Genomic DNA, 5,305 nt, shown 5'->3' with positions numbered 1-5,305 from the left:
AGACAGTTATTATTTCAAGTGAGTATTTCAAGAAGCCGATACGTTCTTCATTCAGAGCATTTTATATGTCTAGCACCAATTGAATTCAGTTTCATCTGGGATCATTCAGCACTTCTGCAAATTAGACCACAAAATGTCAATTCAGATACCCAGAAACTAGAAGCATGAAATTTGTGGCCACCTGCAAGAACCATGGTTTAACTGACTTATCCAGCATCATACAAGTACTATGTGGCAAAGGAGGGATTGAATTCAATTCCTAAGGCAGAGCTCAGCTGTTTTAACCAAGAGCTCATCCTTTTTCACATGATCCTGTACTGTCATTTACTGCACATCTCCCATTTGCTGAAAAAAATGTGGAAGAACTCCTGCAGACAGTGGCCTCCTCCACTATGTAGTCCTGACACAGCTCCAGAGCAGCTCCACCCTGAAAAATAAATGTGGCAGAGATCCCATGGAAAGAAAAGTATGCAATTATATACATTGCATATGCATATGCAAAGGAGAGGAAGGAGAAAATAACACTCCTCATTATGTAGTATTGATTTTGCAACCTAGTCCTCATTTAAGGCAGATTTTGTATGTGCAATTATCTAGCTTTTAAAAAAGCAAACAGTAAAAAAAAAAAAAATCAAAACCACTTCCATCATGCAGCATCATATTGTTGTAAATGTCATTAGGGCTGAAGCCTTTAGCTTTACCACAGAGCTCCCTGCCACTCTGAGCTAACAGGGAAACTGTTAAGAGCAGTGGGTTGTCATCCGTGCGTGGAGAGGAGGATTATTAGACAAATTTACTTTGTTGGGGGATTCACAGGTATTTGCTGACAGAAGAGGACTGGTGGCAGGGTGTGAGTGGGGGTGGGGAATACAGAGATCTGTGGTTTCATTAGAAAGTCTGAAATACCTGATCTTTCCTGTTCTCCTCTGGCACAGCCCATTCAGCTTCCTACTATCGCATTTTCCCCTGTCCTAGTCTCCTTCAAGACTGCCCTTTCTCCATCCTAGTCTTTTTCCATCCGTTCTTACTTCTTTCTTGCCCTCTCTTTTACATCCTCTCATTAGATCCTAGTCCCAGTTTGAGAGCACCTCATCACAATCTCCTCCACATTCCACCCCACTTGTCCCTGCTCTTGTCTCTTTGGCCCACACTTTACCCTGACAGCCCCACTTTTTCTCAGCTCTGTTCCCTCTCAATCCTTCCTCCAGGGGCAACCCTGCCCACGTCTGAGCTGTATTCCCAGCCAGATACCTCAGGAGCCTTACATACAAGCTTACAACAGCCCCGTCTATTAATACTATCTCCTTTACTTCAGCTTTGCTCACTCATCTGCTCCCTGGGGACCAGATGACTCCTGGTATTGCACTGTTCTGACCCAGCTCCATCCCATCACCTCTTTGGGGTATGTCTGGACCACAACTGCTGCCATGACTGCAGAGCCATGCCGGTATTCCCATGCAGGCTTTGTACTCCCTGGGTCACCTGCTGTTACCTCCAATGTATAGTGCTCAGCTACAAACCTTACCGAGAAGGTGAGTAAATACTAGGGAGAACAGGCATGTATCTGTACCTGTATCTATATCCCTGTTTATAGTCTGTAGACAAACACCAGTACAAGCAAACGAAAACACACTTGGCAGTGTAATCACCCTTTCCACAGGCAATTCCTGTTTTCTACTAACACCTCTGAAAATCTGTCCTGAGCTGAAGTTCAAGACAGCCAATGTCCTAGTCCTAAACCTATGATAAATTTTGATTTTAGTTTGATATTGCGCAATGTATGAAATCTAGAAATTAAAGCTTTTATTAAGAGGAGAGAATTGGCTTTTCTGTGGTGCACAGAATACTTGTTTCAAAAGTAGGTATGTTCCTTCATAAGAAAGAGATCACCAAAGCTCAATATAGTTGTGTTTAGAGAGGCTATTAATGGTAATTTTGAGGCTTTAGAAGTGCAGTATTTTTTCTTTAATTTTCCCCTTCATCCTGCCATACTGGACTAGCTTCTTTGTCAGGAGTCTGTGAGATATTGCATGACGGTTTTTAATTCCCTAAAACATTTCCAACAGCTTTTTCACAGAATAGGTTCTGTATTTACATATGCATATAGAACACACGAGGACGTATTTTTATCGTGTGCTTTATTAGAGTGACATTATTCATTAGCACTCTCTGTGCTGTTGTGGCACAGGGATGGATGTGAAAGACACTACAATGCAGAAAGGACAGTTTGCCTTTTTAGCATGCCCAACCTTCAGCATGAGAAAGTCGCGAATCAAGCCTTCAAAAGTCAAAAGTTTACACTTTTTATTAAAAAAAAAAAAAAAAAAAAAGAATCTATATTAGGGGAGTTTATAATTCCTTACTGAGTATTTATGGCATGGCCACTACATGTTTTTCAGACCTTCCTCTATAACCGTGTGTTTTTAAATATTAAATGAGCGTTTCCTATGGTCTTTGGATAGTTGGGGTTAGTGCTTTGAGGAAAAAACCAAACTTGTGAGATTCAAGGCAGTTCATACCTGGTGGACACACAACATCAGTAGCGAGAAAGTCAGAAAGCATTAGGAACTCCCACAAAGATACAGGACGTCGCAGTGTATGCAGCGGTCAGTCCATGAGCAAGTGCACACAGCTGTATGTAGGCATGATGCATGAGCCCAGATGCCCATACGTGTGTGGCATTCAGACACAGATAGATATAGTCACTGTATCTGTGTTGCTAATGTACATGAGAGACCCTCAGGCATATAGATCTCATTCAGTGACTATCTATAGGAACGCCTGTCTGGGTGTGTGTTTATTAGATCTCATGCACAAGTGCTTCTGCATATGTGAACAAATCCTAGGCACAGATGTGAGTGGACTCAGGCTCAGTCTTATGTTTACGAGGTCTTGAGACGCAGTGTTGAAGTATGGGTGTGGGTAGGATTCACAAAAAAGTGGGAGAGGGCATGTTGGCCACATGCAGATGTGTATTTGCAGGGCTCGCATGTGGAATATAGTTAGGAGTATGAACGGTGAATATAAATGTATATCCAACTGAGAATCAAATATTGGCATTTGAAAGTGGCACTAGATATTTCAGTATATAGACCTGGGGATTTGCATAAAGTTCTGTGTGGAGAGAGAAAGGCTTCAGGAACAGGGATTGACTGTTTCCTTTTCTCTGGCAGAGGAGCATTTTAAGCAGGTAGAGCATTGCTAGATCAGCAGGGCACAGCCGTTTCACATTGTGGGAAGAGAACAGCATGGTTCACGCGTGCCCGTGCCACCACTGGCAGGATACACGGGGAAGGTGGGAACGGCTCTCCTATCGTGGGCGTATGGCAGGAATACCCTGGGCATTCTCACCTCCATTGGGGACCATCACTTACAAACTCTCTGGGTTTCCTCTGCAACAGACCGGGCACCTGTTCAGAACAAGGAAGAAGCTCAGGCCAGACAACACCGTATTAAAAAAAAAACACAAAACAAAAACCATGCAAAGTAATGCTGGGAGTGCTTGCATGTGGTAAGCACTAGCAGGCATTAAATTATACCTGTCAGCTGACTGGCAATTACTGCCTAAGCACTGGGGTGGTGGGAGTTTGGGAATATGTGTAAACACTTCTGCACAAGCAATTCATCCTGAACAGCCTATTACTTGTAGTGGTATACAAAACGGCTCCTAGCACCCACCTCGGCGTTGTTGTGCCTGTGGGGCACTGTACCTGTAGGGAACTACCTACAACTCACACTTGCTTAAGATGAGGAAGGCCCACAGCACCGCCAGTGCAAGTCACGATGGCAAGTGCTGGGAAAAGTTTTCTATTAGCAATACCTGCCCCTGGGATTCGTTTCACCGACTGTGGTATCGCTCCCGTGCAAGCAGACGCAAATGACCCTGCTTGTTGGTGTGGAAGGGCACGGCTGGGGTTCCCACGTGAGACACTAAGGCTTCTCTTGATGGGGTGGGGCTGGTATTTCATGGATAGCTATTTCATTAAAGTTTTCTAATCTCGAGATCTGCCTTCTTCCCTGCTTCCCCTTGAGCCATGGTGTGGCGGCTCTGCTCTCTCATCCCCTGCCACCATCTTTTCTGAGACCAGACAGGGGAAAGCGATGAGGGCTTCAAAACTCTGGGCAGAAACTCAGTGTGACCTCGCTCCCCTCAAGGCCAGCCCGTGTGCTGGGTGCTCTGGGGTACACACCAGTGTGAGGGAAGGGGGTACGCCCAGAGGGATGCGTCTCTGCTGTGGAGGAAAGAAACACTGTCAAAACAGCCTCACGTACCACCAGCTCTCCAAATGCCCTTCTTTGGTGGATGCAGGTGGTCGCAGGCTTCCAGCACGGCCACAGCTGGGCACGGGTGGTGGGTGTGCTGCCGATGGAGGACACCCACCCATCACCGACCTCGACGGCTGCGTGCGAGCACAGCGCCAAGGGCGTGCACCGAGCACCGCCGGCTGGGAAACATTTGCCCCGAAGCTCCCTCGGCGGCAGCACCCAGGCATCGAGGCCGGCCATCTCCCAGCCCCACAGCTTTACCTCGACCCTGCTGCCCCTCGGGTCCCTACACCCGTGGGTCGCATCCACCCGCGCTTCCCTCGGGTGCTGAGGTGGAAGGTTCTGGAAGAGCTGGGGGTGACCCACACGCGCGGCCAGGGCACCCTCGCCTCACCCTCCGCCACACGGGCGCTTCTGCCTCGCCGTGCCGCCCGGTGCCAGCTCACCCAGGTGCGTGGGGTCGACGGTCGCGGGGCCGCGGCCACGGGAGGCTGGGAGCCAGGCGCAGGGCCGCCCCCCCCCCTCCATGTGCGGTCTCGGGTGTGTGTGTGTATGCGGAGAGGGGGAGCGAGGGGGCGGACACAGTGGAAATTTCCACTCCCTGCAGCAGCCACAACCGCCGCCGCGGCGGCGGGAAGGAGGAAGGCGGGCGCAGGCCCCGAGCCGCGGCGGCGAGGGGGCGGGGGGGGGGCGGTGGTGGCGGGGCGGGGGGAAGCGGCCACGCCGCAGCTCGGCCCGCCCGACTACGAGCCCCCTCCCCGGCGGGGCGTCCCCCTCCCCGCTTCCCCCCGGCCCGGGGCGGCCCGGGGCGGGCGGCGGCGGCCCCCCGGCGGGCGTGTGCGCGGCGGGGGCGGTGCCGGGCGCGGGGAGGAGGCGGCACGGCGGAGCCTGCGCAGCTGCCGGCGCCCTTTAAGCCGCGCCGACCGCTCTCCCGCCCGGGTGTCTGTGCAGCCTGGGAGCCGTGAGGGCAGGAGCCGCCGCCAGCACCGCCGGGGACGCGCCTTCCTCCTCCGGTCCCCTTCTCCCCGGCATCGTCGCC

This window comes from Tyto alba, unplaced genomic scaffold (genome assembly GCF_018691265.1).
Source record: "Tyto alba isolate M040663 unplaced genomic scaffold, T.alba_DEE_v4.0 Super-Scaffold_14, whole genome shotgun sequence".
NCBI classification, from domain to species: domain Eukaryota; kingdom Metazoa; phylum Chordata; class Aves; order Strigiformes; family Tytonidae; genus Tyto; species Tyto alba.
This window is presented reverse-complemented; position numbering follows the sequence as displayed.